This window comes from Spea bombifrons, chromosome 3 (assembly GCF_027358695.1).
Source record: "Spea bombifrons isolate aSpeBom1 chromosome 3, aSpeBom1.2.pri, whole genome shotgun sequence".
Lineage (NCBI taxonomy): Eukaryota > Metazoa > Chordata > Amphibia > Anura > Pelobatidae > Spea > Spea bombifrons.
In genome coordinates, this window is record NC_071089.1 from 25,815,553 (window position 1) to 25,823,718 (window position 8,166).

Sequence of the window (8,166 nt, forward strand, 5' to 3'; positions counted from 1 at the left end):
GATCTTCTGGAAGAAAGGAATGAGCTGGTCCATCATGTATAGTTTGCTGGATGAAGAGGCCCCACAGATTTATGCAGGACAAACAAAAGCTATTCTTACATGACATTCACTAAGCTTGGACCTTTATAATGTATAGCGAGGTCAGAGGTAAAACTGCTATTCTCCTGCAAACCCTTCCTACAGGCTCACATTTTAGTAAATAAACACCGCTGATTACCCTATTGGGCTAGTGGACTGTTTTTCCTGAATAACCCAAGTGACAAGTGTGTAATACATCTGCTTCTTAACAGTTGGTGGAGATGTGGCATTGCACTCGTATTTAGCTGGCCAGCCAATCGAGGAATCTCAGCAAAATATGCTTGCGTGTTTCCTGGTCTATCACTCCATCCCAGCACCAGAGGACCTTTCAGGAGCAGGAATCGAAGGTGAGGCAGAAATCATTCTGTTACTGCATTATACATTAAACAAAACAGTTCTTCATATCCTGGATGAGGTCTTGTAGATCAGCTGTTTGATTTTAAAGACAAGCCTTCAGCACTTAACTTTGTTATGAAGATCGTATCCTGGCAAAGGTCTCCTGGTAGAATTTAAATCTTACAGCAACTCAATGCTTAGTGAAAAATGCTCCACCTATATCCCAAGAACATGTATGAGGTCAGTGGCGTAGCTACAGGGGGGCAAGGGGGGGCAATTGCCCCCCCCAGGTTAATCCTTGACCCCCTGTTGCCTCCCTGCCGAATTTGGAATAATTAAATCCCGTCCTTTTTATTTATTTTTTTATTTTTATGTGGAGGAGAGAGGGGCGCCTAGCAACCGCTCGGCGCCCCCCATTCTCCTCCACGAGGCCTCTACCTCCGACGCGGTGCCGGCATTTCATGCTGAGCGCCGAAATATGACATCAGAAGCCTCGTGCTCCCGTCGCTGGACCTAAAGGTGAGAGAACTACAAAGGGGGAGGGTAGATAGTGAGTAGGGAGAGGGGTTAGAAAGTGATAAGGGAGGGAGAGGGGGTAGAAAGTAATAAGGCAGCCAGGGCAACCGATCGTACGCGGGCCGCACCTCGAGCCCTGCTACTTACCTGTGGGATGGTCTTCTGTACTGCATAGAGGAAGCGGAACCTAGCAGAGTTCACGTGACATCACATGACTGCTCCAGTCCTGCTTCCTCTGTGCAGTACCAGAGAACACAAAGGGAAGGCCGTGCCCTCTGTTGAAGTCTGTGAGCGGCATCGAGGAGTTGCAGTGCAGGTAAGGGGGTGGGGAGGGTGTTTGAATGAGTATGTGTGATTGATGGAATTAATCTGTGAATGAATGAGTATATGAATGAATGAGTGTGTGTGTGATGAGAATGGATGTGTAAGTGCTGGAACCTAGGCATGATGGGACTTTGATTGCTGTTAGCAATCACACTCCTATCATGCCAAGTCAGCCAGTACATGCTGAAACCTAGCTAGCTGCCCCCCTTGTTTTAAATATACCTTTTAATGACGTGTTTTTATATGTGAATTCCAATTGATTTTTACCTGCAAAGCTGGGTTTTTGCGTTATTCTGTAGATCCATATCTATATACCTTCAGTGCTGAGATCACACGTGAATTTCAGTTGATCTATACATGCAAAGCTTGGTTTGTGTGTTAATGTGTTGATCTATATATATCGGCAACTGGGGCTAATATTAATATATATGGGCAGCAGGGGCATCAATACACAAGGGGCAAAAACACTAAGGGGGGTATAAACGACAATGCAGTGTGAAAAATCCATCCTGATGTAGACGTCTGTGACGTAGATTGTGTCCTGCTGTTTGTGTGTTTTTGGTTATCAGTGTAGCAGAGCCTGTCCTCGGTGTGTGTGTATAGGTGTTGGTGTGGCAGAGCCTGTCGTGGTGTGTGTTTGGGTGTTGGTGTGGCAGAGCCTGTCCTGGTGTGTCTGTTCGGTTATCAGTGTGGCAGAGCCTGTCCTAGGGTGTGTGTTTGGGTGTCAGTGTGTCAGAGCCTGTCCTGGTGTGTGTGTGTGTGTGTGTGTTTGGATGTGGGTGTGGCAGAGCATGTCCTGATGTGTGTGGGTGTCTGTGTGGCAGAGCCTGTCCTGGTGTGTATGTCTGGGTGTCGGTGTGACAGAGCCTGTGTTGGTGTGTGTGTTTGGTCATCTGTTTCCTGGCACTTAACTTACAGTAGGAATTATTTAATTTATATTTATCCAGAGATAAAATGCCCTCCTGAAGTTGTAGTGACTTCAGGGGACAAAACGTTCAAGGGCCTGAAATCATTTAGTGGAAAAGTTATTTATTGTGTTATAATATTTATTTCAAGGATTAGTCGGACTCAATTGTATTATTTTAGCCCAATAACAAAAGTATAATTCCATAGCACATTACTTTTGGAAATTATGAATGCCCCCCAGTTTGCCTGTGGTATCTTGTGTGCCCCCCCTATAAATACCGTATTTGCTCGATTATAAGATGACCCTGATTATAAGACGAACCCCCAAAATCTGAATATTAATTTAGGAAAAAAAGAAAAAGCCTGAATATAAGACGACCCCAAAGGAAAAAAGTTTTACCAGTAAATGTTAATTCATGTAAACTATTTTTTTTTAAGAAAAGCTATGATTGAGAAAAATATTTTTTTTGTTTTTATTTCTTGTATTTTCCAACCTGTCCCCCAGTTACGCACATCTGCCCCCAGGCTTGCCACTCCAATATGGCACTGCATTAAGGGAGTTAAAAGGCATTGTATAGAGCAGTCTGCCTCCGGAAATGCCTTATACCCCTATATGCCACTCTGGCATTTAGGGGGTTAAAAGGCATATCATGGGGCAGAGTGCCAAATAGGGAGGTATAAGGCATTTCAGGAGGTAGAGTGCTCTATTAAATCCCCCCTTAACGCCACTCCAGAAATGCCCTATGCCCCCATTTAACACACACACCCTATACCCCCATTTAACTAACACACACACACACACTCTCTCTCTCACCCCCCTTCCCCCGCTCTCCCCCCTCTCTTACCGGTGCTTCCAGCCGGGGCAGCGGGTTGACGTCGCCTTCTGCTGCAGCCGGAAGGAGGTGTGGCTAGCAGCGGGGGTTTGTATGCGTCCGTCGCGTATACTTTCCCCGGCTGTCAGAGATCAGAGTTCCCCGCACCGGTGCGGGGAACTCTGATCTCTGACAGTCGGGGAAGGTCTATGCGACGGACGCAGACAACCCCCGCTGCTAGCCACACCTCCTTCCGGCTGCAGCGGACGTTGTCTACGCGGATCGCGTAGACGTCAACCCGCTGCCCCGGCAACACAGCAGGAAGCACCGGTAAGTGTGTGTATGAGGGGGGGGGTGAGACAGGAGGATCCAGGTCCCCTGCAGCGGTGCGGGGGATCTGGATCTTAGTCTCCTAATCAGACCTCTATCTGAGGTCTCATTAGAAGACGACCCTGATTAGAAGACGAGGGGTATTTTTCAGAGCATTTGCTCTGAAAAAAACCTTGTCTTATAATCGAGCAAATACGGTATTGTTTCTAGAGTCGCCACTGCCTGAGGTATATATTGGGTATTATTTTGGTCCTGTTGCTAAGAATTTGTATGAATCCATTATCTATCAGTATATATACTAAAACACTTCCAGCATTTGAGGACTGATCCACATATGAATTTAAAACATCTTAGAAAAACTGGAAAGCTGGGGGACTTTAAGATTTTGTATTGGGGTCCTCCGAATAAATGCTCATTACTGCATGTGTTTTCTTACTGGGTATCATCCGACCAATGCTTACCTAATGATAGCCGAGGAATTACTTCTGTATTCTGTCCAGCGGTTTAAATATTACTGTTTAATGGTAAAGATTGCCCTCCTTGCTTTCCAAGAGGTATTTCAAGAAAGTAGGTTAAATAATGGAAACTTAACCAAAAGCATTGCTTATATCAAAACCCAAGCAGTATGGCTTTTATCTGTCTTCTGTGGAGGTAGTTGAAATGTGTTCCTTGATAAGATTGTGATCTATAAATCACAAGTCAGAAAGCAACACATTTTTCTTTCACCTGAGCCTTCAAGAGTGGTGATTCTGCAAATGTATGTATAGACCAAGATCGAGATAAGAAATATATATACATTTTATTATATAACACTTGTTTTGTTTGTTCTCCTACTAGGAAGTCAATGTTTTTCTGATCTGCTGCTGAAATTCAAAGACATGAAGTTGCCAGTCAGGGCATTGCTAAGACTGGCACCATTACTACTTGGAAATTCCCAATCCATAGCCCTGTAACCAACTAGGATCATTTGGCAATGTGCAACAGACAAATCAGAAGTCCAAAACATGTTGTGGAAATTATAATCTGTACAGCCTTGTCCGGAATTTTTTCGCTGTCGATGCCGTTGTGGTTCACAATACAAAATACATTTAGAACCTATAAATTAACACAGAATTACCAGGAAGAGGGAACAAACAGTCATAAAGATGCACAAATATTTAAAACAGGATTGACATCTGTTGCGCATGTGAAGGTGGCTGGGACATTTGGACGAGAAGTGAAGATAGGAAGAATCCGGACTTGGATGTAACATGTGTTCAATGCTGTGTTTGTCGTTTTCTCCATCCTCTAGCATGCACGGGCACGGTCCTCGTCGGTGGCTTTGGTTGATTTTGAATTAATGTTGCCACTGCTCTGTAGTTTCACGTCTTTTGGAAGAAACCTTCTGGAAAGCAATAACCAGGTTGTTGTTTTTTTTATGGCCCTCCCCCGGTCTACTATCAAATAACACAGGGTTAAGAGATTCTTGACTTAGCCTTGAGCCGTATACTGGCTTTTGTCTTTTTGGCTATTTATACTGTTCTAGATATAGGATTGTTGAGCTGTAATGAAAATTACATTTGTATATACATTTTTGGTATACTAAAAACAAAATAAAAATGTATCACTTTACATGATTTGTTGAACTATTTATGCAAATATGACTCCTGAAGAAATTCCAGTATCTTCTGTCTGCATCAAAATGAATATATTACCCTTCTAAACTTGACCCTTAAGTGTGGCCCTACAATTATGATTTGAACTTTGCACATCCATGATTTAATTTAGTAGACTTGGCAATAATTCATACTGTTAGCGAAGTTGGTCATTTACTTGCAAGGAAACGATACATCAGATGTATATCATTTTTCTACACCATTATAGGGTGACCAAAGGTTACACAATAAAGGTAAGTAAAATCTAGTGGTAAAGTATTGGAAGTGTGTATGAAACATTAATAAATTAGGTGCGAAAATGTAAGAGGGTTTATAACAACATTCAAGCCACATTTGTAAAAGATGGGGAGAGGGGGTAGTGTGAATGCGTACGAGAATGAATGAATGAATTAATGTGTGGTTGAATTGCTTGAATGATTTGTGAGACTGCATTAATGAATATGTGTAAATGATTTTGGGATGGGGGGTGCCAGAGGAGTAGTCCGCACAGGGCGCCAGAACACTTAAGGCCGGCTCTGCCTTTACTAATAGTAAATGATCGGTTATGTAACACTATTAGACAGGCAATTTCACTTCTTAGGATCTCTTATCCAAACAAGTCTCTAAATCACCTGACCAGCTGACAACAAAAGCACACAATGAGATCAGGTTTTGGGGTTAATTTGCTCCCATAACTTTGTATGACGACAAAGAAAATTAAACGAATGGAGAAAAATGAGATCTGTACCCAGTGACATCTTTAACATGCATAATAAATGCTATGTGTGTCTAGTGAAAGATTAAAGTGGTTTCCCACCCAGTGGCGGCTGGTGGGTAATTCCAATGGCGGTTCACAATATATACATTTTGAACATGAAGTGTAGATTTACGACATAATGTACAGGTTAAAATACATTTCCCCAAAATAACCCTAAAGACTCCATTAACCGTAACATCAGGGGACAGGAGGCTTCATGGCACATAAACCCCAAAGCGCAAAAGGAAAAAAAAATGGCAAAATTAATCAAGAATCCATTTTAATCTAAATTGGATTAAAATGGATCTTTGATGAATTTTGCTATTTTTCTTTTCCTTTTGTGCTTGGGGGTTCAATGTGCTCCTATGGAGGAGGCTCCACTGCCCCTGACACTTCAAAATGTAAAGACACCCACAAAAAAATAATGTTGGTAAGAATAGATTATTTTGTCCACAAATTTGTAAGATGTATGTCAACTGGAAAAAATAAACGATTAACTTATAAATAAATAAATTACGTTTAAATAAATACCATTTACTGAACAGATATGGCGGTAATGCATAACCCCATCACTATATACTAAAGCAACTCACACAGAAGACCATTATACATTTAACTATTTATTTATTACTAATTCTAAATCATCTATATATCCAATACAATCCACAAGAGATTTAGTTCTTTCACTAGAATAGATGTTCTCAAGCTTGTTATTATTCCCTCTAACCAGTGGAGCCAAGCTTTGGTTGCCGCAGTCCAAAGAAGAGAAGCCTCTCAGATTGATCACGTCTAGTAGCGGCCTTGGTTGTTGTTGGTGGGCTAACTGTTTTACGCAAGATGTCTTCAGCGAGGTTATTATACAAATGGAAATTTATGGCTCCTTCTGATGGTGGTGGGGAGATGAATGGTTCCTGCAACGGCTCTGCATCCTTTACTGCGCTCACAATATCTTTCTCTGCATGTTTAACTTCATTCCTGTTGACAACCAGCTCTTTTTGGACGGTAATAAGAGTATTCCAGGTGGTATTCTGCTCTTCTCGTAGCTTTTCAAATTCTACTACAGCGCTCTGAGCCCTCTCATTCGAGATGTTTAATTCTGATTTTAAATTTTCTATCATCTCCACAGCGGCCTTGTGATCCTCTTTCAAATCGTTATAATCTTTCGTTATAGCTAGGCTGTACGAAGCTAGGTCTAAAAATGCCTCCGGTCCTGTCCCCATTTGTGTCACCACCATCTGTACCTCCACTGTCTGCGATTCCAGCAGCGTCTCTATGTCCTTTCCAGATTGAATCTCCCTTCTATATCTCTCAAGCTCCTCCATGTTTGCTTTCAATTCCATCTGCTGTTGTTCAATACGCTGCTGTTGTTCCTGCAGTTGGGAAGTCAGTTGGTCGACTTCCCTCTTTAAAGATTCTGGGTCAAGAGCAGGACCATCCTGCTCTCCCACATCAAAATATAATTTTTCAAGAAAACATTTGCTGCTTTTCAGCTCCTTTCTGCACCGTGGGCACGATACTTTGGGGCTATTGCAAAACCATTGCATGATGCACTTCTGATGGAAAGTGTGCCCGCAACAAATCGCTGCCACGTCACAGCTGTTATCTAAATAGTCCATGCAAATACTGCATGTTGCCCAAAGGGGCATGGCTGCAGCTTTCTGTAATCTCTCTAATTACGTTATTCGCCTCTATTCACCTCTACACTGTGAAGAAAAATGTGCACACGGAACTCTTGGATCCCTGCTATGACTCTTCTCATGTTTCTGATGTCATAGAGCAGCCATGACTGAGAAAGTTTAACCTCTAAACTGCTAGTGAGTGTTCATGTGATTGAGATGGCAGTTAAGGATTTTGTTTAAAAACATCGTGCAATGATGGATATTATTTTGCTTTAAAGTGTGTCTGTTGTTGCAAAAATGACAGTGTCATTGTTTTGTAGAGCATCAATTCCCGCTGACACATTGTGCTAGCCAAACAGTAAATTAAATATTAAATATTTTTAAAAACAGTGTTGGCACCTATTTATTCTCACAACAGAAGGGTTACATTGTCTGTGTTAACCCCTTAATGAACAAGGGGCACAAGAATATGTGGAGAAAAAATAACAACACAATAGTGTAACAAATTCAAACAAAGTATCTGTGTGGTGAAAATATATTGCACTCACAAGAGTAACTGGTATTAGAGGCTCATCAGATAATGTCGGATCTTGATCAATCCTGAAATGCAGATAAAAGAACCGCGAATGGTACAGTATAATTTGGAATAAATTTTAATAAGAAAAGACTGGATAAACTCACAAGTCTGTTGGCACAACACAATAGTTATGCTATAAGCGCAGTGTAGAGACAAAAATCCAGCAGAGTGAGAAAAGTCCGTATAGCAAAGTCGTTCAAAATCTCTCTCAACGCGTTTCACCAAACTCGTTGGCTTCTTCAGGAGCTGAATACAGATATTACAAATAAAATACAAT

At 41.8% G+C, this 8,166-nt stretch overlaps 1 long non-coding RNA gene across 1 annotated transcript; it reads left to right on the forward strand.

Moving 5' to 3' along the window:
• The first annotated feature begins 266 nt into the window (after positions 1 to 266).
• Positions 267 to 4,911, forward strand: LOC128483669 (uncharacterized). Its single transcript, XR_008351093.1, has 2 exons — positions 267 to 425; positions 4,140 to 4,911. It is a non-coding gene; the product is annotated as an uncharacterized LOC128483669 (long non-coding RNA).
• Positions 4,912 to 8,166: the final 3,255 nt, after the last annotated feature.